The sequence below is a fragment of the Magnolia sinica genome, chromosome 13, assembly GCF_029962835.1.
Source record: "Magnolia sinica isolate HGM2019 chromosome 13, MsV1, whole genome shotgun sequence".
Classification (NCBI taxonomy): Eukaryota; Viridiplantae; Streptophyta; class Magnoliopsida; order Magnoliales; family Magnoliaceae; genus Magnolia; species Magnolia sinica.
In genome coordinates, this window is record NC_080585.1 from 63,782,715 (window position 1) to 63,809,118 (window position 26,404).

Below are 26,404 nucleotides of genomic sequence, written 5' to 3' on the forward strand. Positions count from 1 at the left end.
CAGATTTCATAAAATCTTAATTAATTTCCAACCATTCTCACACTCTTCACTCCAGACTCAATCAAATCGACCTAGAACATCATTTGGACTTGATTTTTGAGGTGATGGTCAAGCCCAACATGGTGACCGCAACAGCCTAAGATCATCACTATTGGACTTTCGACGTGCGGTCCAGGTCCGATCCAGAACTTCCAAAAATTCCCTAGAACAACTGGATTTAGCGATGAATCCTAAATTTCAGCGTAACCTAGCGCTAACCATTCTACGGGTTTAGAGTCATGCAGATTCAATTTAAAGTGATTGATGCAAATTTCGCAAGCAATCGAGTTAGCGCTAATTACCCCAAAAAGCTTCTAAGAAAAACAGAGGTAGTACTCGGGTCTTGGCACAAAATTTTTCGGGTCATTACAATCTACCCCCCTTAAAGAAAATTTCATCATCGAAATTCATACCTTCTCATATTCCTCAAGGATCTGAGAGTAGCTCTTCCTGAACTCAGCTTCAGATTCCCAAGTAGCCTCTTTCTCACCATGATGCGTCCATAGCACCTTCACAAGAGGGATAACCTTGCTACGCAATACCTGCTCCTTCCTGTCGAGAATACGTGTCGATCGCAGTACATAAGTGGCATCCTCACTCAACTGCACCTGCTCCCAACTGATAATATGCGAAGGATCAGGAACGTACTTCTTCAGCATAGAAACATGAAATACGTTATGCACGCCCGCAAGAGGTGTGGGCAAAGCAAGGCGGTATGCTACCGCTCCCACTCGATCCAGAACTTGAAATGGACCAATAAATCTCGACGTAAGCTTCCCCTTCTTGCCAAACCGCAGAACTCCCTTCATAGGAGAGACCTTGAGAAATACATGGTCTCCAACCTCAAACTCAAGCGGTCGCTGCCTCGTATCAGCATAACTCTTCTACCTACTTTGGGCTGTCAGGAGTCGACGTCGAATGACGTCAACTTTCTCTGAAGTCACCTGCACCAACTCTGGGCCAAGCAAACTACGCTTACCAACTTCTGTCCAGCAATGTGGTGCTCTGCACGGGTGACCATACAACGCCTCATAGGGAGCCATGCCAATACTCGCCTGGAAACTGTTATTATACGTGAACTCTGCATACTGAAGACAATCATCCCAACTGTCCTTGAAATCCAAAACACAAGCTTGCTACATGTCTTCCAGGACCTGATTCACGCGCTCCGTCTGCCCATCAGTTTGCGGATGAAACACGGTGCTGAACTTCAGTTTCACACCCATCACTTCCTAAATACGAGTCCAGAAGATAGATGTGAAACACGTGTCTCTATCAGACACAATCTTCAAGGGAACTCCATGATATACAGCCTAGCCAACTCATTTGCAGAGTTTGTGACTCTGATCGGTAAGAAATGAGCCGACTTCGTCACTTGGTCGACTATCACCCAAATAGAGTCATATCCCTTCCTCATTCTCGGCAACCAGAAATAAAATCCATAGAGATGAAGTCCCACTTCCATTCTGCTATGGGCATGGGCTACAGTAGCCTAGGAGGTCGGCGATGCTCTGCCTTGACCTGCTGGCACGTGAGACAACGAGAAACAAACTCAGCAATATGGACCTTCATGTTGTCCCACCAATACGATCTCCTCATGTCCTGATACATCTTCGTGCTACCTGGATGCATCGCAAGCTTAGAACTATGGGCTAACTCGAGAACCTCCTGTCTCAAGTCAGGGATGTCAGGAACACATAACCGGCCACGAAATCGTAGGCCCCCATCAGAACTAACACTCCAGTCGGAGTTCTCATTTATACCAACCCGCTTCCTCATCTTCACCAAAAGCTCATCATCTGCTTGAGCTGCAACGAGCTTCTCGTCGATAAGGGGCTGTACACGAATGTGTGCGATAACCTCATACGGCTCATCCCCCGTAAGCTTCTGCTCAAAATCTCGCACAAACTCCAACATATCCCATTCTGCTATCATCAGCGGAGCTGCAAACCCAAAAGCCTTCTTGCGACTCAACGCATCTGCCATAAGGTTCACCTTGCCTGGATGGTAAGAAACATCGAACTTAAAGTCTTTCAATGTTTCCATCCATCGGCGCTGCCTCATATTCAAGTCACGCTGCGTGAAAATATACTTAAAGCTCTTGTGGTCGCAAAAGAGCTCGAACTCCTCACCATAGAGGTAAAGTCTCCAGAGCTTTAATACGAAAATGACAGCTGCTAACTCCAAGTCATGTGTAGGGTAATTCTCTTCGTGTTTCCTCAACTAACGCGAATCATAAGCAATCACCCTGTCCTTCTGCATAAGGACACAACTTAGACCAACGCGAGAGGCGTCAGTATATATAATATACTTAACACCTTACTCTGGCAATACTAACACAGGGGCGGACGTCAACTTGTCCTTCAGCTCTTGAAAAGCTTCCTCCGCCCTCTCATTCCAAGCAAACTTCAAATCTTTTCGTGTCAACTGCGACAACGGTCTGGCAATCTTTAAGAAGTCTTGAATGAAGCATCGATAATAGCCTGCAAGACCCAGAAAGCTCCTTACCTCAGTAACTGAACTAGGCTGCTTTCACTCCTGCACTGCAGCTACCTTGGCAAGATCGACAGCTATCCTTTCCTTGGACACCATATGTCCCAGGAACATGACTTCCTCTTTCCAGAAATTACACTTCTTGAACTGCGCAAAAAGCTGATTCTTCTTAAGAGTATCCAAAACCGCTCTTAAGTGCTCCTCGTGTTCTTCCCGACTCGCAGAATAAATCAAAATGCCATCAATAAAAATAATGACGAATCGAAATAAGAATGGCCGAAACACCTTGTTCATCAGATCCATGAACATGGCCGGTGCGTTCGTAAGATCGAACGACATCACAAGGAACTTATAGTGACCAAAGCTAGTCCTGAAAGCGGTCTTCTGCACGTCCTCATCCTTGACGTGCAACTGATGATACCCTGACTTCAGATCAACCTTTGAAAAGTACCGTGCCCCCTTCAATTGATCGAACAGATCATCAATCCTGGGTAAAGGGTACTTATTCTTCACAGTTACCAGATTCAACCTGCGATAATCAATACATAATCGCAAGGAACCATCTTTCTTCTTCACAAACAAGACAGGTGCTCCCCACGGAGACACACTAGGCCGAATAAAACCCAAATTCAACAAACCATCTATCTGCTTCCTCAACTCCTCCATTTCACTTAGAGGCATACGATAGGTGGGCAAAGAAATGGGCGCCACACTAGGCATGAGATCGATAGTAAAATCAATCTCGCACTGAGGAGGTAATCCAGGAATCGACTCAAACACATCTTCAAATTCCCAAACTACCGGCGTGCTACCAAACACCGACTCAGCCATACCCTCCAACAGAGAAGTATAATAATTAAGACGAAAAGGGTAACTGACCTAAACTGGGAAAGTAACTGTCTCGCCCTCAGGTCCATGGATAGTCACCGACCTTGCTTCACAATCAATCTCAGCTCGCATCCTCGTGAGCCAATCCATACCCATAATAACATCGTAATGATAAAGAGGTGCGACAAAGAAATCAACATGGATCGATCCACTTCCTAGATCAACCAAACAATCCATACAACACTTGTTCATAGCAGAGGAAATCCTCATAGCGGTAGTAAGCATCACTCCTTGCATAGAAACAGTGCTCAAACCCAAACGCCTAACTGCCGCATATGATATAAGAGAAGTAGTGGACCCTGTATCCACCAACATAGAAACGAGAATACCTTCAATGTGCGCTGTAACCTCAAAGGATCTCGGCACCAAGTCAGACATAGGCGCTTCAGCTGAGAGTGCATGAACTCGAGCCTGCTGCTGATGATTCGGTGGAGGAACCATGGGCCGCTGAGGTGGCCTAAAGCTAGGTACTGCAGGTCTGAAGGATGGATGAGCTGACGCTGAACGAAGAGGTGGAGGAGAAATAACCTGAGGCATCGGACAGCTAATCCTCTGCAGTGGAGTAAAACCACTGGCCCGCATACGCGAAAAGCAAAAACGGTTCAAATGCCCCATCTTCCCACAATACGAATAGCGAAGATCAGCTCTCATCTACTGAGCGGGCGGTGCTAAACGCCTATGAGGAGAATCTGCTCGTGGTCTCTTGCCGAGAAAAGGTGCACCCTAAAAGTCCGGTCGCGACCTAGGAACCATCGGTGCTCGCATACGGGACGACCTGTCCCCGTCTTACTCTGCTCGCAAGGACATGCTCACCAACTCCACATAAGAAGAAATGCTAGCATAGTAAATCTTTGATCGGATCTCAGGCCTCAATCTCTCAGAAAAGCGCCGCATCCTCATCGGCTGATCACCTAAAATCAAAGGCACATACCAACCTAGCTTAGTGAACAGGTTCTCATACTCCGTCACCGATAGCCCTCCCTGGCGGAGGTGAAGGAACTCACTCTCCTTCTCATGTCGGTACGTAACCAGAAAATACTTTTCATGGAAGCGTGCCTCAAACGCCTACCACGACCACTCAAATCCTTCCTTGACAATGCGAAGAACACTGTCCCACCATAGACTGGCCTCCTTCTCAAACATGAAGGAGGCAAGCTCAACCTGCTCAACCTTAAAGCAGTGCAGCGGTCTCAAGATCTTAGAGATACGATCGATTTAATACTCAGCCTCCTCGGGTCTATGAGAACCCGCAAATGTGGGAGGTCGTAAGCACTGGAATCGCTCAAAAGTGCCGCTCGCACTGGCGCTCCTAGATGGAGGCATAGGTAAAGCAGGAGGAGTCGCCCCCACTGACTGAGCAAAGATGCTAGCCATGGAAGATAGGAACTGTTGCTGCTGCTGGTGCTGCTGCTGCTGAATCTACTACTGCTGCATCAATAGCATCATCTGCTCAAACCTATCAGTAGGCGGAGTGGACGAAGATGTACGGCTCAGCTCAGGAACCGAAGGCGTGACTGGAGGAGCCATAGGTGTTGGCCCAACACCTGTATGAGATGGGCTCGTCTGTGGATCCGTCTGGCTATCGCTCAAGGGAGGAACCCCAGCAAGCGACTCAACCAAGGAGAGACGGGCCGAAGACTTCGAACCCTTAGGAGGCATTCCCTACATTCAACAGACGATGCAACCTCTAAGATTCTACGTCCACATAATCCATCCACATAGCATTCACAGCACAACTCCAAAGACAAACAACATGCATTCCATTAAACAAAATTGTCGCAATACAAGTAGTGTAGTATTACATGAATCACGACAGGAAAAGCATGTGAACTAGAACATCTAACACTTCAAACAACCACAAACAACTACAAACAACTCCAACTACAAAGCCAACAACGGCTACACACAGAAAGAAACAACAAAACAAAGTAAAGGATGACTACAACGACAACTACTCATCGGAATCAGGAGATGGAGGTGGGGCACCCTTATCCTGCAACCAACACAGGATAGACTTCAGAGTTCGAGTCACCTTCTTAAACTTATGCTTCACAAGGCCTCGAAGATCCATGATATCCTGGCGTAGAACAGCCTGCCCTTCCTTAAGCTAAGCAATACGGGCATCCCTGGCAGCCTGATCTGTGCTCTACTTCGGTGCCACAGGAGGAGAGCTCTTACTCATATCCTGTGCCTCAACCTCTTCCTCATCCTGCTTTGTTTCTTCTTCAATCTCAGCACCACCTTCAGCATAACTCTCATCCTCATCACTCTCTGACTCATCCTCACTCTCTGAGGCCTGCCAATGAGGACCAATCTCCATCTGCTTAAGGGTCGTCAGATTAAGATGATGAACAGGAACCGACTTCTCTGCTCCAAGCTTATAGCCAAACTCATGTGCAAGCTTACATATGAGGCGGCCAAAAGGAAGCGATTCGGTCCTCCTAGTCGAACGAGCAATAAGGATAATCTGACGCAAGATGTACTTCGGCACACACAACTTCACTTCTTGCCCCACCTGATACAGAAAATCTACCATCAAGCGCGTACACTCACTGCGATTACTCCACCTGGGTTATACATTGAACGTACACATGTGGTGAAGCAAGCAGAAGTCATCTGTCATGTTGGTAGCTAGAAGACTCCTATTAGGCTGCCATTCGACCAGACGACTATATAAAAACTGGGTGCGATGGTCCCTCTCGCGCATACTGTTCAAATTCTTCTCACTGGCATGCACCTCACCAAGTGGCACATTCCGGAGTTGGGATAACAAAGCGACGTTGACCGTGGCCTCCCGACCGCTACCACAAGGAATCTTGAACTGCAGAGGCTCCAGCGAAGGATCACGAATATTGACATAAAAAGCTCGAACAGTACTTGCATTCGCGCGATACTCGCCCTCAAACAAGGGACACCAACAAGCCCCTTTCAGGCGCTTCAACAACAGAAACTCACAAATAGCCGCGAATCATCATGAGCCTCAAAAAGGACCCTACACCCTTCATAGACTTCTTCCCCATCAAAGAAAGAAGGGAGGAAATGAAAAAGATGGCTGTGATAAACTCAAAGAGGGCCATGAGAAATGAGAGAAGGAGAGAAATAGGAAGAAAAGGGGAAGCTCCCACACACTAGAGATCCTAAAGGAGAATGTGAGAGCTTAAATGAGAAGGAAAAGGAGTGAAATCAGCAATGGGGGTGAGGGTTTTGAGATGGGTGGATAAGGTTTGCACGAAAATGGAAGAAGAAGAAGATTTGGAAGAGATTTGGAGAAGTTTGGAGAAGAATTTGAAGGAAAAGAGAGCTAGGGAGGGAGGTTTGTGAAGGAAGTAGGGTATAGAAAGGGTTTAAAGTAGCAAACTGTGGAGGGGTGGGCCCCACTAGCCCATACATTCATCAGCCCGAGCCGGCCCGCCCGACCTGGCCCACTGATCGGCGAGCCCTCGCCGAACCGGCGATGGCTTACCATTTGGGCGAGGTCCTCCTGGTCCCTTATGCTAAAAAAGATGTGGGTCCCCCTTGAGCCCCACTGAAAATGCTCCGATTAGCCCCTTTGCTTGATTCAACGCCTATCAGGCCATTCAGGCAGAAATCTGATACAAACAGAGATTTCTTGAAGATTGAAGGGTTGAAATGGGATGATAAACCATTTAGACTCAATAATAGATGGTCTAGAAGAGATTTCGGGTCGCTGTGTGTGATTAGGAGAGAGCACAGACTCGATCTCGTCGATCATTTTGAGTAAACTTTCGCCGATAGAAGAATGGAGGACAAGCACACAATCTACAATAAACTCGCACCCAAATACACTAAAGTGACAACAACGTGCGGTGTGTGACCATAACCCAGGTCCGGTTTAATCCAAATCATGCTCTGATACCAACTTGTAACGCCCTGGAATTCGGGGGTCGAGCACAACTCAGCTCCCAAGTTCCAAAACATCACTTATGCAACATATTTAATAATGGATGTATGTTGTCTATATTAGTGCATAAAACATGGAATAGATTAAGCCAAATTGCAAATATAATTCAGGGATAAGTGAAGAATGCAAGTAGAAGACTTAAAGAAATATATGTGTGTACATGTGCGAATCCCTGAAATACATACACATACCAGGTCATAATGTAAGTGTTGCTATCAAAATTACAAGTATCAAATTACATCATTTAATTCTCAAAAGAAATCCTAGCATCCCGCTCATCAGAACAAGGCTCACTAGAACCCGTCTGAAAACTGCATAAAAGAGAAAGCAGCCTCATCGTCATCAATCTCCCGCTCTGCCTCAGAGGTCGCCTTAACATCTGCAACATCAACAACAAAGACAGTCTGGTGGGTGTTTAACACCGTCTCAGAACGTGGGAGTGAGTGATCAACTCAGTGGAACAATAAAGCAAAGGTTAACATGTTATCAGTTCAATCAAGCAGTAATGATAAAGCAGAACAATCAAATATGTCCTAAGTACTCTTGTTAATGCAAGGATGTACGCAGAATGATGCGTGCCCTCACGCGTACACCCTCAGCGTCTTCATCTTACGTTACGTATGACATCGCCTCAAAGTGTGCCATGTCTACAAAGCACATGCAAATGCGGTGCATGAACATGATTACCAAGTTGTTATTAGTCCTTCTCATACAGCAGGATTGGGAAGCTAAGGTACCTTCCTCATATCACCATCTAAACAGTGATCCATTCTAGGGTCGTCAGTCCTAGGCATGTCATACGATCATATGTTTTCAGGTTGTTGCAAAGGGCTCGTCACCAATCAATGCACGCCTATCATACCTTCGTTACTACACTAAGGCTTGTCACCTCACTACGGTATCCAGGCATGTTCGAGGTCACTACAAAGGGCTCGTCACCAATCAATGTAGGCCGATAGCACGAATATAGTGTCCCATACCACCATAATCGACTCACGAGTTTGGTTGCTCACTGATCACTACGGGGAGGCTCGTAACCCCAGCATAGGCCGACGGCTCGACCACGGTGTCCCATACCACCATGTCCAGCTCATGAGTCTTAGCAGATCAAGGTACCATGGTTAATAGGATTTCATCGATAAGTTTGGTACCCTAGATTCAAACAGTAACGTCCATACATGGTGAACATACATCGAACAATCGGGTTACTTGACGAACTCAACTAGCACGAGCGCACGTTGGGTTGAACGACATAGAGTGCGCAAACACTCTGCGTGGCCAAACCACTGCTGACAACTCTAATACGACTCAAGTTCGTCTAATCATGTCCTACGTGGCGAAAGCAACCTCAGCCACGAACTTAAGGCTGATTACCAATTTCCTAGACTAATGCATAGTCCCACACACATTCCACTACAACAGATATTCATATCTACAATTTAGAATAGTAATGGAACAACAACTCAAATCATGTAGTACGTAAGCATTTGAAGAATGTCAACTTAACATGGCTTTAAGCATAAGTAAGACTTGAAATTAAATAACAAGGAATGTAACTCGCATGAAGGAAATCACACACACTAGTGGGAGAGTTGAGAATCACTTCTCAACGCCCATACTAGGTTGATATATCACACTTTAGATCATTCAGACATTTCGACAAATACTTAGAATACATAATACAACATACATGACATATGTTGAAATACACACATTTGGACAATTCCTTTTACTAAGGAGTTGCCGCACATACAGTTAGCATAAGTACACGATAAATAATCATGGCAATCACAGGTTCATATTTTACACGCATATAGTACTTTATACATACACATAGAATACACAAATCTCAATGTAACACATGCATATCAGGAACGCAAAGTAAACATAACATTTGGCATGTGAAATCTCATCCATAGCAAGAATAAACCATTCACTAACATTGAAAGCCTTGAAAACCATAACCTATACAATTAAAGTCCGCACCTTAATCCAGAAAAGAACACTGAACTGATTTCGGCCGATTTGTCTTCGTCAACGGCAACAGGATAACCTAAGGCAAGAATAGAAATGAGCTACAACACACAAAGACTATTCTAAGCTCTAACACATATTAGGGTTAGGTTAACTTAACCAAAGATGAACTCAGAATCGCCGGAATAACGATTCTAAAGTGAAGGTTTAAGGGTGAAGAAGAACAGGAAAGAATCTAAGATGATTCACCAACTTCTCTCTCACTTTCTCTCTCTTTTCCTCTCTTTTTCTAAGCTAGGGTTAGAAAAATCGTTTGAAAAAGAGAGCTAGGGTTTTAAGGTCTATAAATAGGCCTAACATTGATGAAAATAACCCCAGGGCCAAGGTATACTTAGGGTATAACCAAAACAAGCCTCTCTCAATCCAACGAAGCACTTCCGGTGAGCCTAATACCACAAAAGGTCGGACTTAAGCTCACTGACCATGGATCTAGGTCAAGCTGAGTTTTCGTACCGACCGGATCTTCAGATCAGCCGTGGCGGACCACACTCAATACAACAGTCACCGAATCTCGATCAGGTCCACAAGCACAAGGACATGCCTGAGCCACCTTTCCTGATCAGAGGGTGAAATTGGGTCAGAATCCAACGGTCAGATTGCTTAAAATCATCGCACAAGCGACACGACTCAGATTTCATAAAATCTTAATTAATTTCCAATCGTTCTCACACTCTTCACTCCAGACTCAATCAAATCGACCTAGAACGTCATCTGGACTTGATTTTTGAGGTGATGGTCAAGCCCAACATGGTGACCGCAACAGCCTAAGATCATCACTATCGGACTTTCGACGCGCGGTCCAGGTCCGATCCAGAACTTCCAAAAATTCCCAAGAACAACTGGATTTAGTGATGAATCCTAGATTTCAGAGTAACCTAGCGCTAACCATTCTACAGGTTTAGAGTCATGCTGATCCAATTTAAAGTGATTGATGCAAATTTCGCAAGCAATCGAGTTAGCGCTAATTACCCCAACAAGCTTTTAAGGAAAACAGAGGTAGTACTCGGGTCTTGGCACAAAATTTTTCCGGTCATTACAATTAATAGGGGCCCAACAGTTTGGGTTAGCCCAATGGGTATCACTAACATCAATGGGGGTCCAACAGTTTAGGTTAGCCCAATATGGGGAGTTGGAAGGTGGGCTTAACAATGGGCCCTAGGGAGGTTTACAACGGTGGACATTTATCCACCGTTGCATCCTAGGGTGGGTCTCTTGGAATAAGAATCTGAATCACAATGGGACCCTCGGCCCTCCAAATATCTAAAAAATGGATGGACAACGTGTGCACATCACTCACACATGGTGGGCCTCACAAGGCAGCCCACTGCCCTAAAAAAATGGGGGAATAATGTGTATAACACATACATCATATTGGGCCTCACAAAGCAGCCCACGGTGGGGTGTATAACTTATAAATCGGGGTGGGCCTCTTAAGCCAATGGGGCCACGACCCTAAAATGAATGGCAGAGTGTGTAGAACATACATCATGGCATAAGGGCCCCCACAAGGCATTAATGGGCCCCAGACATGCTGGACAGCATGCATATAAAATACATAAGGCATTAATGGGCCCCAGACATCCACGACGACACGTCAACAGATCAATGAGCTGCTGGACCGTGTGCTGCACTCCAGACACCATTTTCTCCAACGTCGAGAATCGTGCATCATGCATTTCCAGCTTGTCCTCTATTCGAGTCAATCCACGCAGTGTCGCTCCGGCCTTATCTTGATGAAATTTATATTGTTGGGCCTGAGCAGAATCGGTCGGAGTCGGAATGGGCTGAGGCTCTTGTGGATCTCCTCCTGTTGGCACTGCTCCTTCTCCCATCTCTCCTTCTCCATGAATTTCTTTCTCATGTTGGCCTTCCAGATATGGATGAAATTTAAGGTCCAGCTTTCGACGCAGTAATGTCGACGCTATCATCCCCAACAATGACGTTAATGGATGGTGAATCTAGGACTGGAGAATGACAATATGCAAGAAAACAGTAGGTCCTCTCATCATTACATGGACCTCTGAAATCAAGAAGGGGTAGCCAGTCGATTGAATCCAATAGGGGTTCCAAATTGAAGGGTTTGATGCACTCCCTGTCAACCTTACGTTCATGCACCAGGTGCCTCCCTATGTATTTTTCAAAAATATGAGGTGGAGGGCATACAACAGCATGTGGGGATGCTGGTGCAGCAGCAGGACCCTCACCACGTGTAGTTTGTCTGCTCCGTTGGCATGTTGAGGACCTTTCAGCTGGTGCCTTAACCCTATTCTTTGGGGCTAGAGTTTTTTTTCTTGGTGGGTCTGAAGGATTCCCCAACAACAGGTGCTTTCCCTTTATCTTTACTCATTTGGACAAAGATAATTATAAATTTATGTGGGAAGGACTTTGACAAGAGACTGAAGACTATGAGCTCCAACAAGAGATTTCCCAACTAAAATCTGTCAATCAATCTAGAATGACCTAAACACTAGCGTAGACCTTGAGGGATCAAGAGGATGTGCAAAGATTACCTGATTTGAACCACCCTAGACGGCTTGCAGTCAACAAAAGAGGGAAAAATGGCTAGAGAAGATGAACAATTAAGAGAAGAAAACAATAGAATTTTTCCCGCTTGCCCGCTTTTTATCGGATGGTGACCTTCGATATTATCGAGTTTGGGTTCAATGATATCGATATGCCTCATTTGATGTTATCAAAATAGGAGTTTGATAACAGATCATTTAGTCTGACGTTTCTGATTCTGAGAAGCCGCCGATGATATCGATGTGTGCTTGATGATATCGACAGGTCATTCGATTTGACAACTAATTTAGCAAGGAGAAGAATATGACATTTTATCTCCAGATTTTGATAGTCAGATAGACACGCATATCACACAGTATATTCTTATCAGCTTGTATACCTAACAAAATTTGTACAAAAAAATTATGACACCAAAATTATAAACATCAGTCATGCTTATTCACAAAAAGAGTTTTTGAGGTATAGGACCCTCAGATATATCATAATAATTACCAAGGATGTATCATTTCACACAACTATCTAGGTCTAGATGCCATGACCTAGACTTGTTTTTCATGCTCAATTATTACTAGGCATGTGGATCAACCTTTACATTGCCTTTGATGACATAGCAGTGGTCACTGGTGTGAAGACCCTCCATAACTATTTTTCCTAATAGGTCCAGGATCTTGCACTTTAGATTGTCAAATGTAACCACATGCTTGTTGTCACATATTTGAGAGATGCTTAAAAGATTGTGAGTCAGGCTTTTTATGCAAAAAACATTCTCATTTTTGAGCATCTCCATTCCTTCAATGGTTCCATGCCCTACTACCTTAGCGATGCTTCCGTCACCATAAGTAACTATCCCATCATCAAGGTGTGAGTAATTTGAGAGAAGAGATTTGTTACCTGCGACATGTCTTGAGCACCCGCTATCTAGATACCACTTAGTACTATTGCCCGTTATATGATTTGAGTGAGTAACAAGGCAATTTTTCTTTTCTTTCACTACCCATGTTGTGACAGGTTTCCTTGAGGATGTTTCCTTTACTTTGTTAGGAACTTGTCTGGGTACATTAGGTAACTGAATCATTTTTTCTTGTTTCATTAGATCATTTGTTTTCTGATTCAGTTTAGCCACTTAATGCAATAGCTCTACCATTCTCTTGGTCATACCTCTTGCCATATTGTTTGGTGGACTCTTGGCATTTTGTACTGTTTTTACAGTTGGACTGTATTTACCAATATGATTCAGACTGGAATTGGATTGAGTCCACTTAGGAGCCATACATTCAAATTTAAAATGGCCTGAGTCTCTACATGAATGATAGATCGAAGTAGCTTTTGTTTTACTTCTTGATGCAGCTAATTTCTCAATCAATGGTGCTGCATTTTTGGGACTTGGTTTGAATTTTTCATATCCCAATCCACTCTTGTCTTTTCCATGTCATCCCATCCCTAAAAGTTTTTTTAATTTTTCACTACTCTGAGAGAATTTGTAATTTAGTTGAGCAGACTTCCTAGATTGTTCTACATCAAACCTAAGTGTGTGATTTTCATTCTTAAGATGCATATTTTCATCTTTCAATAGTTCAATCTATTTAGTCAGTTTTAATGACTCAAATTTTAAGGATAAATTGATTCTTTCCAGCTTATCATTTTTAGAGTGGTATTACTGAAGATCATTGATCAAGTGTGTATTAATCTCTGAAGTTTTATCTAGATCCATTTACAGCAATTTATTCTTAGTTTCATTCATCCCAAGTCTTTTAAGGATATGGATGTTATGTGTATAAAGTTGATTATAGGCATCCTGTAATTTATCCTTCTCTTCCTCTTCTTCTTCTTTCTCATCATCTAATGGAAATGTCTCTTTAAACTGAGGTTCATTAATTTCCTCAAGTATCACTGGAATGTTTACAGATGTGGAGGCCATGGGTATTTTCAAGGACTTTTGGTCTCCATCACTTTTTGAATCACTGAGGTCAGAGTTTAAATCTTCATTGTCATCCCAGGTGGCGGCCATGGCTTTTCCTTTGGTTTTTCGATCGGGGCATTCAGTGGGTAAATGTTTAAATTTCCTATAGTTGTAACACTGAGGTTCTCTAGACTTTTTGGAAGGTTTGCCTATATTGTGCTTGTTGTCCATCTATTTGCCTCTATATGTTTGGCCACGATTTTTGTTGAAAAATCTTTTGAACCTTTGAGCCAAGAGAGCCACTTCCTCATCCTTATTAGTAGTGTGTTTTGAAGTTTTGAGGACAGTATTCTTGGGTTTAAGAGTTTGTTTCAAGTATAGTTCAAATGTTTGTAGGGAACCTACTAGTTCTTATACTTTCATTTCATCCATGTTTCTACATTCTTCAATGGTTGTAACTTTCGAGTTTAACCATTCGAGTAAGGATCTCAGAATTTTCCTATAGATTTTTTGGACCGAAACTTTTTCTCCTAATCCACCCATGGAGTTGCTGATGATGTTCAGTTTTGTGAAGAACTCCATGAAGGTCTCATGCTCTTCCATTCTAAGACTTTCAAACTGTGATGTTAGGAGTTGCAGTTTAGATCTTTTTACTGCGCTGGTTCCCTTATGAGTTATTTCCAACAAGTCCCATGCTTTTTTAGTTGTTCCACACATATTGATTTAATTAAAGACTTCTTGGGACACAACACAGTAAATGGTGTTCATTGCTTTTGCCTCTGTAGTCTGTTTTTCTTTGTCATGAGTAGACCACAACTCTTTAGATTTTGGTTTGGATATGGTTGTGCCATTATCACCTATTACCTGATCGGTTAGGGGCACATATCCATTTTCAACAATATCCCAAATATCATGATCTGAAGATCTCAAAAAGTAATGCATCCTAGCCTTTCAGTAAGCATAATTTGATTCATCAAATACAGGAGGTCAAGTTACAGATGAGCCCTCTCCTTTGGCCATATTACCAACTTTAGTTAAGATCACTCGCTAGGCGGTGTAGCCCTTAAGAGAGACCCACTCTGATACCAATTGAAATTGCGGTAAAGACTGCTTAGTAGAAGTGGGAATAAGTCAAAGTGTCCTAGAGGGGGGTGAATAGGACTTTATAAAATTTTTATGATGATTTAAAATCCTATTATCATAATCCTAATTTAACAGACTCCTAGCAAGATGACCCCAATTTAACTCCAATGGCTTCTAAGCCAAATAGAGGAGCCAATCATAAGACTATTCAGTATTTAAACAGTATGCAAGCTTAGTTTATGATGAATGAAAGATACAACTGTGTGTGTGTGTGGGATGTGATTCTTATCAGTTCTAAATAATCATGTGAGCATGCTTTATGAGAACATTCAAAATAAACACAAATAATAAGGCAAAAATATCAATCCCAAACACAGTTGTTTATAGTGGTTTGGTTACGTGCCTACTCCACTTTCGGTAAACGCACTCAACCCTTGAGTGTACCAGATCTCACTAACAGAGGTTTTAAATCCTGTTCACCTCTAACCTTCACAACCTACACAAGGTCGACTCTAGGACCTACACAAAAAGTTTTTAAGTTTATACCCCACGAGATATAAGTTTATGCCCCACACAGGAGCAAAGGTCAACACATAGCACCTGGGTTTTAGGCTCTACACACAAGCAAAGGATCCACACAAGGAACCTAGGGTTTTAGGCCACACAAGCCAATGATCCACACAAGGAACCTATACTTTATGCCCTACACAAGAGCAAAGGTCAACACACAACACCTAAATTTTAGGCCACACAGGCCAATGATCTACACTAAGGACCTAAGTTTATGCTCTAAAAGAGCAAGGGTCAACACACAGCACCCACACGTATTCTCCTGTCGGAGGCCTCATATGAGGAATTGAAAGGGGTGAGAATTACCTGTGACCCAATCTTACACAAAGGAATGATCAGCAAGGTCTCTGGACTTTAATGACTTATAGATAAGTAGATGTGCCCCATTAAGCACGTTGATGAAGATCTCCTCCTTTAATAATGAAGAATCTAAAATTGCGGTAATGACTGCTTTAGTTGAAGTGGATATATGCCAATATGTCCTAGAGGGGGGTGAATAGGACTTTTTAGTATTTGATGATATTTTAAAATCCTATCAATCTTATCCTGAGAAAATATGTATGCATTAGGATTTCTTTAAAGTAACTCTAATGGCTTTCAAGCCAAATAGAGGATCCATTCATAGAACTATTTGAAAGATAAAAAAGATGCAAATCATAGTTTATGATGGATGAGATTGTGTGTGTGAGGTGTGATCTCAGATAATCAGATATGAAAACATTTAAGGAAATCACACAAGCAGTAGAAGATAATAGCAATATCAAACACAGTTATTTTTATAGTGGTTCGACTACTTGTCTACTCCACTTCTGATGGACGCACTCAACCCTTGAGTGTACTGGATCTCACTAACAAAGGTTTCACAACAGGTTCACCGCAAACCGGAGGTTTCAAATCAGGTTCACCTCAAACTAGTAGAACTTACTCTACTCTAACGTGTCTACATGACACAAGTTTATGCCCCACATAGGAGCAAGGGTCAACACACAACACCCGAGTTTTAGGACACCTAGGCCACAGATCCACACAAGGAACCTCACTAGTTTATACTCCCTTGAGTGAGGGTCAACACACAGCACCCCCACGTATGCTCCCGTCAGAGGCATCCTATGAGGACTTAAAAGGGGTGAGAAACACCTTAGACCTAATCCTAGAGAAGGAATGATCACAAGGGTCCTCTGGACTCTAATGACTTACAAATAAGTAGATGAGCCCCATTCAGCATGCTGATGAAGATCTCCTCCTTTGATGACAAAGAATCTTCAGCTCCTTGAACTGCAACTCAGATGATGTACCAAGATAAGGCGACAGGTTGGATCAAGGTTATGATGGAATCCGACTCTATTAAATATTTTTCTATAAAGGAGAGAGAGAGATTCCAATCATCTATGCATTCAAGGCATCCCAACTTAATGATTTTTTATTAAGATGGTAGCTACAGGATCCTTGAATGCAGAAATTCATTCCCCAATCCACACTATTGAATGTCAATGATGAGGGTGGATTGGAGGATGAACTTCTATTAGAGAAAAGGCTTAGGGTATATGATCTAGGGTTAAACACTCAAAAGCACTCTCTATTTTCTCTACCAACAACCAAGGGCAAGCTCTTATTATATAGGAAAAAGGTTCCAACGGATATAAAACGGTCACATTTTTTATAGAGTTCGATATCATCGAGCAGGGTCGATATCATCGAGCGTATACTGTCGATAGCATCGACTGGCCACTCAATAATACAAACTCAACTGTCAAACTCTTTTGAAACTTTTTGCCAACTAGTCGAGGAGATCAAACACACATTGATGATTTCAGATTTCGAACTCCGATTTTATCGACACTGGATTCAATTCCTCGACATTTGAAAATGTGAGAGAACTTGCCTTTCAAACTTAACAGGTCTAAGATATGATCGAGCATCACTCGATATCATCAGAATTTGAATGTTGATGATATCGATGACAGTGTCGATTCATCGATAATTCTAAGGAATTTTCCTATAGGCTTGCTGGACATTTTATGTCCTATTTCAATGATATCGACCCAGCCTTGATATGATCGATATTTGAATATCGATTTTATCAAGTGACCCTTGATCCAAGAAAAACAACTTAAAAACTTGCTGAATAGATTTATGTCCCAATTCGATATCATCGAAGGTCTACCGATATCATCGAGATTTGAATTTCGAGGATATCGAGGAGCCCTTCAATATATTGAGAATCACATGATTTTCCTTAGTAGCATTTTGGACACAACTAGCCTGATGTCGATTTTATTAAGTCGACCTGATGGACTCGAGATTCAAAATTCGATGATATCAAGCAGTCCATCTAGTCATCGATAATTCAGTCCAGAGATCTTTGTGGTTACTGGACATCATAAGTCCTCATTTCGATAATATCGGGTGAGCTTCGAGGACATCAATAACAGGGTTCGATTTCATCGAGCCATGTGTCGATAAATCGGCAAAGGTAAAAAACTTAAAGATTTTTCTGTTTTTTGTATAAACATTTTCTAACCAAAACCCTAGGATGTTCTATTCAATTTTAAGGGTTTTAATTACCTAGTGTTTTGGAACATGGGATGTGAGGCTAAATTTACTTGTGACGAGTTTGGGCACACATCCTGTTGAGGCAGACGCTTGATCAATCTTTTTATGGGGCTCCTTTGTCTTGCTAACTCAACGCTCACACTAATTGACAAACCAGGGCACTTTCAATCTCCCCCTTTGTCAATTACGTGACAAAACACCAAAACACCCTAGAACAACTTCTAGACTAACTCTCTAAATTATGTGTACATTCTTTACCTAATTTTACAAAGCTATCTAGTTCACACACAGATGACCTTTTCATGCAGTAGCTGCTCCCCCTCAACAGCAATTTCCCCTTATCTTCTAGTAGCTACTCCCCCTAACATCTGTACCACCATTACAAAAGATACAAAATTTTCTCCGGGGTGGAATTTGTTCTCCCCCTTTTTGTCAGTCATTGGTAAAGGGAAAAATAATAATATATGTTGACTGAAGTTGAAGCATATGGGAGAACCAAAACTCAGATACTATTTCAAAATAGAATGCATAAGCAGACATTAACAGGATAGACATCAATCACAAAATCAAGTCTCAAGATTATGTAAAAGTAAGCACCCACAATATATCAGATTTCTTCAGACTTAAGCGCATAAGTGAGAGCAGAGAGAAATGACAGCAAATATATATATATATATATATAAATCATCACTCAGCCATTAAAAAGTATGCAAAAGAAGAACTACCCAAGCTTGGCAGTCTTGCAACATCCATCCCAAAGTAACAAACACAAATATCTATCCCATCGTGGGCATATAAAAGATAGTATTTTCCTCACTCAGAGGTTATCCAAACCTTGCAAAAAAAAAAAAAAAAACTTGTTAGACTTTCCAAATTAGTCATCCATCACATACACTCATATGATCATAGGGCATTCAAAAAGATACCCATGCCCATACGCTGAGATGAGAATTGGGTGTATGTGATGGTACGAAGATTGTCTATGGTGGAGGAGCCGATGAAGATGGTGTTGTATCGTCTCGTCAGTAGGTTATTAGATCGATCAATTGCTGCACCGACTGTTGCACACTAGACATCATCTTCTCAATGCTGAGAACCTCATATCATGTCTTCCTAGCTTGTTTTCTATCTGAGCCAATCCCCGCTATGTTGCCCCGACCCTATCTTGGTGAAACTTGAACCGTTAGGTCTGAGCTGAACCACTCGGATCTGGAACTTGTTGTAGCTTAAGAGGATCTCCATTAGTTGGTGTTATGCCTTCTCCTGTTTCACCACCTTCATGAATAGCCTCCTCAGATTCCTCTTCCACATAGGCATGAAATTTAAGATCTAATTTTCAAATATTGACCTTGTTAAAATGTTGGAGAGGACGCTCAAGATCGTTTGTCTGAGGAATACCAATTGCATCACAAATTACATGAATGGTGTGGGGAATGGGCAAATGTACAACTTTGGACTAGTGGATGACACTGGCTATTTGGTGAAGGATCAAGGTAGGCAGACAAAGTTTGACTCCAACGACAACACAATACATAATCATGACCATGAACCCGGAAAGATCAGCGTGATTGGGTCCACGAGGATAAGCACTTGAGCAGAATATCTCGTGCAAAACTCGGTATCGAGAGAGCATATATTTCACTTTTGAAGGCATTCCCTTGACACCATGGGATATCTCAATCCTGACACAGGAATTTTGTAATTGTAGACCGAGTGATAGGATTTTTAAGATCAAGGCCAGACAACCCAACTGGAGACAAGGTTAGACCAAGAATGCTAGCGATAGATTCTACATTAATCTTAACACTATCATCTCCAACTGTGAGAATAATGGATGGTTGTTCTAGTGTTGGAGAATGATAGTATGCACAGAAGCGATAGGTCTGGTCAATATGACATGGACCCCCAAAATCAAGGAGAGGTAGCCAGTCGATTGCCTCTAATAGAGCTTCTACATTGTAGGGTTTTATGCATTCCCTGCCGATCCTACGCTCATACACCAAGCGCCTCCCTGAGTATTTTTCAAGTATGTGTGGAGGAGGACCCACAGCAGTATGTGGCGGTGCTGGTGCTTCAGCCGGAGCTTCTCTACAAGACGACTACCGAGTAGAGGAGCTCCATGGGTGTACAGGGGAGCGTTGAGGCTGAGCCCTTCCTCTTTCTCTCGAAGCCATGGATTTCCTTTTAATAAGCTGAGATGACTCACCGATGGCAGGAGACTTTCCTTTCTCCTTACTCATTAGAACAACTTAGAGGGAAATGTCAAAGTAAAGAAGAATCTAAGGACCTTGAGAACCGACCTGAAATTTCCAACTACAAAGACCTTAACACAACAAAGTATACTTTGAGGAATCAAGAGTATGTGTTAAGGATTACCTGATTTAAGACACCTTAGATGGCATACGGTTGACAAACGATGAGAGCCATGAAGAAAAATCCCTAAAAAATTGAGCAGAGAGGCAAAAATGAATTTTTCCTGCTCGTCAGCTATTTATCGGGTGGTGAGCTTTGATATCATCGATACTTGTTTCGATGATATCAATATACCCCATTCGATGTTATCGAAGATGTCCTCCAATAACATTCTCAAACATATGACTCTTCTGATTCTAAAGGGGTGTCGATGATAACGATTTTAGTTCGATTTAATCGAGGATCCACATGATTCATTGACAGACATATCGAAGATATATATCTTTGATTTCAGCATTTCCAAAATCTTTCATATACTTATATCTCAGTATATTTTCATATCAGACAATATACACAACAAAATTTGGACAAACACTGTACCATTCAAAATTATAAACATTAATAATGTTTATGCACAAAAAAATGAGGTGGAGAGACCTCAGATATATCATTAAAATTATCAAAATTGCATCAATTTAACAAAGATCCAGATCTAGATGCATGACATGGACATTTTTTTCATGTCAGCCTTCCCGAACAAGAAGCCGATAAGTATATTAAGCTCTTGAGAGAAAATAAAGATGCGTTCGCTTGGACATATGTGGAAATGTCGGGTCTGGAACCATCAATAACGATGCATCAACTAAATATCTTTAAAGAAGCCCATTAAACAAGCCCAAAGTGTCACACCCTAGACTCGAAAATTGGGCTCACAAAATTCCTGATCGCTGAATCCAGCGCCGACAGCCTCCGTAGTACCCCATTCTTGGCTCCCGGCACCCATATACCGATCTTGGGATCCTACGAGGAGGATTTTCAATATGTTTTTTTTTTTGTAAAGGAGCATAACCATTAACATAACTAAGTCACAACAACAGCAACACCACCACATAACCACTATAATAAAAAATGTATAAGTAGAATGTGGAAGGGAAATATAAGAACAGGTATATATCAGAACTCTAGAAATATCGCCACGTGCTCTTGCCTCAGCTTAAATCCATCCTAGCGTCACCTTCACGCAACGGTCGTGCATAAGCTTACAGGAAGCTCAGAGGGTGCGTGCGTATGTGCACAATGTATGTGTCAAGTATACAATATTAGAGTAATGCGAAAAATACTGGCAAGTCCATGATGATGTCAGCCGTACCAAGGCTATGTGATGCAAGGCCTACACGACCAAATGTCATATGTAAGATGCAACACAATCGTACCAGTCCTCATCTGGGACCACGTATCAGTACAGCTCCTCTCTGAATATCACCAGGGTCTAGTATACTCTACACTAGATCACCGCCCACTGGATGAGCAACCATGCAAGTGGAAGAGACCTCTCTATCCACTTGGTAAGTACTCTGCCAATACCTACCTAGCACATCGATAGCGGACCCATTTACGAGCTGGTCATACTCAGCCTAACTTTGCCCCCTACCCTCGGGTAGATAAGGCCACACCACCTTCTAACCGACCACGACACAGTGGGAGACAGAGCTTACAGGTATTCGGCACTCGGGCGCTCATGTTCCCATTTGGTCTAGACATTAGAGCAACCTCTTGGTACCATAAGGGTTTAAGGACTTTCACCCAGGGACACCCTTGCCCCCCAGTGCTAGAACCAAATATTTTCGCTATCCATTCATGCCATCCACAATATGCCTATGGAGGCCACAACCCTGATGTCACTAGGGCGTACAGTGAATCATGATGCACAGAATGCGAAATGCATGAGTCACACCTTCTAGTCATGCATCAAACCTACGTGTACCACGCGCTCATTTGGGGCAACTCTGTCTCTCAAGGAGTCCCATAAACATCTCTGCCCATTAGCATATGCTATGATCAATCATTCCTCATAACAGGCATATAAATGATGCGTATAGGCATATATCATGATGTAACACATTCTACTAAACTAAGTACACTAGCATGTAATCAAACATAGGAGGCAATAATTGGCCTGAACACCTGGTTGGGTCCATGGAAGGACAGCTGATCTAATCCCTATATCAAGGTAAGGTTCAACAGTGGATATACCAATTCTGATATCTCATATTCTTCCATCTATGGTATGGGGTGATGACGTACTCTCATACAACAACAGATGGCCTAGATGACATACTTACATCAAGATTAGGCCTCATAGGGTGAGTCAACAAGGTGATGTAAGAGGGTGAAACTAGGTGTAACAATTGGGCTTACTCACCCTCTATATCATACGATAAACTAGGCTTCCCCATGGAGGCCCGGTAGGTACACAAGGTGGGCTTTAAGGTTGGTTAATCCTATAAGGTGTAGTGGAAAGCAACGACATTAATGGGGGCCCAACAGTTTGGGTCAGTCAAATATGGGTAGGTGGTTATCGCTACATCAATGGGGGCCCAATGATTTGGGTTAGCCCGGTAGGGTGAGATGGGTATCATCAATAGGGGCCCAATGGATTGGGTTAACCCAACAAGGTGTAGACTTAACAATGGGTCCTAGGGAGGTTTACAATGGTGGACCTTTAAGCACCATTGTTCCTATGATGTGGCTCATTTGGGACTTGGATTTGACTATCAGTGGGGCCTCGACCCTTATAATATCGAGAGGATGGATGGATAGTGCGTGTACGACACACACATCATGGTGGGCCTCACAAGGTAGCCCATAGCCTAGGAGGAATGGGTGGATAGTGTGTGTAACACATACATTAAAGTGGGCCTCATGGGGCAGCCCATGGCCCAAAAGAAGTGGATGGACGACATGCATACAACACATATATCATGGTGGGCCTTACAAAGTGGCAACACACTCCAAAACATGGATGAGCAGCATGTATAACATACACATTAAGGTGGGCCTCATAAACAGCCCATGGTGGACGTCCCGGCCCAACTAGTTACTGGTGGGTGTCCACCTAAGAGTGGGCCCGGAAGAATTTGCTGGAGGATGTGGGGGCCCCACACATCATCTATGGACCCCACACAGATGGCTAGCATGGATATAGAATACATACAGTACGGTGGGCCAGCAGCTAGGCATCCAGCCCATCTGCATGCTGGACTTACTGGATGTCCAGCAACTAGATGGCCTGGATAGAACACATACGTATGGTGGGCCCCATCTGGGGACGGTGCAGTAAAACACATATCATGGTGGTCCCACTGTCCCAGGTTGTTAGACGGTGCGAATACAATACATACAACAAGGTAGGTTCCACCATCCATGCTGGATGGTGTGGACAGAACACATACATCAGTGGGTCCCGCAACTGCTAGATAACGTGGATAAAATACATCTGGTGGGTCCCACATGAGTGTGGCCCACCCATTTTGAACCAAGCTGACGTTTGTGTTTTTCTTGCTGCATCCAGGCCTGCTGGATGGCTTGGATAGCAGAAGGTCTGGCCGGTCCTAGCCCATCTGGCCTGCGGGTTCGTGCTAGCTGGATGGACGGTGTGGATATCATACATGCAGCCAGGTGGGGTCTACGATAGTGTGGCCCACCAGCATTTAAATCACACTAATGTTTATGTTTTCTTCATCATCAACACCTGTTGTTGGACAGCAGCAGGTCTAGCTAGATGTGGCCCGCGTGATCCACATTTGGACGATCAGGGGGAGGGGTGGATGGTGTAGTTAAAACCCGTACATCACAGTGGGGTCCACACAACCGTTAGATCAAGCCGATATTTGTATTTTCCCCATCATCTAGACCATCCAATTGGACAACTAGTCCGGCAGGGTGGATAGCAAGGCCATCCCACCTATTGGTTGGTCTGGATTGTCCATAAACATGCCCAATAGGTGGGCCAACAAACCAGGGAAAAGTGGGAGAGAGAGAGAGAGAGAGAGAGAGAGAAACGTATGGAGGGGAGGGGCTCCACCACTATGAGCCCTCCCTAAACATGATGCAAGCATACATCGAATGGGTCCCACCACATATGGACCCTCAAATCATTAGAATCAACGGTGGAAACCCCTTTCCCATCCACAAGATCGAGGTCTAGATGACCTTCTTACAGTAAGAAAATAAACATCATGATGGGGTCGATGGAGAATGGCCCCATCATGGGATGAACATATGAATCATGGTCGGCCATTGGCCACACCTAGGGTCCAAAGTGGGATCTCTACCATCAACTGGTAGGCCCCACTTGTCCCATGAACAAAAGCATCATCTATACCTAAGATCACCCATTGATTTCATTTCTTCTTGGCTCCTTGGAATGCTAAGCTCCTTGGCTTCTTCTTTAATGGAGGATGATGAAGGTTGAAGGGTTGGGATGAAAGATTTGGGGTAGGAAGTGGGCCACACACTTGGGTTCTTCTCTCCTTGTAAATGCTTGGACGTTCTCTCTCTTGGGTTGCTTGGGAAATGGGTAGAGAAGGAGAGAGAGAGAGACGGTGGTTGTTGTGTAAGGGAGATGGGATGGAGTGATGGGTGTGAGTGACATGAGAGTTGACTTTGGGCAGGCTTGCTTATCTTGGGGAGAAAGAAAGCATGGCTAGAGATGGGATGTGTACCTAACTAGTACTTAATTGATTGATGTAATAGATTGGATAAAGATTCTCTCGGGATTCGCAATGCGCAGTGTTTCCTCAAAATAAACGTGGGCCCACAACTCTTAGCCTGGGTATCGCATTGGTACACAAGTCACGGTCGCGCGGTTGCTAGGGTACAAGTCTCGGTCGAGTCGACTTAGATCTTCGGTATGTGACTCAGGGTAGCTCACAAATGCTATCTACAGGTCGCGGGTCGCAGGAGTTCAATGGGAAGGATCGCAGGATCCTAAGGAATATAATGGTCACTAGGACACAGGCCTGACATAGAGACGATTCCATCCAGATTTAATCCCTATAATAAAGGAAGAAATAAGTAAATTGATCAAAGTTGGTTTCAATAGGGAAGTCAAATATCCCAAATGGATATCGAATATTGTCTCAGTTAAAAAGAAAAGTGGATAAATCAGGGCATGCGTCGACTTTAGAGATTTGGATGAGGCTTTTCCGAAAGAGGATTTCCCATTACCAATAACAAAGTTGTTAATTGATAGTATGACGAAGTATGCTGTCATGTCCTTTATGGATGGGTATGCTGGATACAATCAGATATGGTTGGCACCCGAAGATGAAGAAGCTACAACATTTAGGATTTCTCTGGGTTTTATTGTTATAAAGTTATGCCATTTGTTCTCATGAACGCCTGCGCAACGTATTAGAGAGTGATGCAGAATATATTTCAATATATGATGCACAAACATGTGGAGTGTTATGTGGATGATCTGGTAGTCAAATTGGGCAATCATGAAGAACATCGCGAACATCTGTCCTCTATATTTCGTCATTTTAAAAGAAAACAGCTAAAAATGAATTCGGCAAAAAGCGCTTTCGTTGTCTCGTCAGGAAAATTCCTTAGCTTCATCATTAGGCACAGGGGAATTGAAATTGATCCAAGAAAAAATCAGAGCTATTCAGGATATGCCACCGCCGAAAACATTAAAAGAATAAAAAAGTTTGTAAGGAAAGTTAGCATATATTCGACACTTTATCTCCAATCTAGCTGGAAGATGTTAGCCATTTACCCATCTAATGAAGAAATGAACAAAATTTATATGGGATTAATCACGCAAAAATGCATTCAACTCTATTAAAGAGTTACTGAAGCAACCCCCAGTGTTAGCAGCCCCCGTGAAAGGTAAATGTTTCATTCTGTATATCTCCATAGCCAAAAATTCCTTAGGAGCTCTATTGGCTCAAGTGAATAAGCAAGGGAAGGAAATTGCACTCTATTATCTGAGTCAGACTCTAATAGGAGCATATTGTAATAATTCGTCCATCGAGAAAGTATGCCTAACATTAATATTTGCATTGTAGAAATTAAGGCATTACTGCCTTTCTCATGATATAATTTTTATATCATGAGTCGATCCTATAAAATTCTTAATGACAAAGCCGATGCTGTCAAGAAGATTGGCTAAGTGGATGATGTTACTTTCAGAATATACG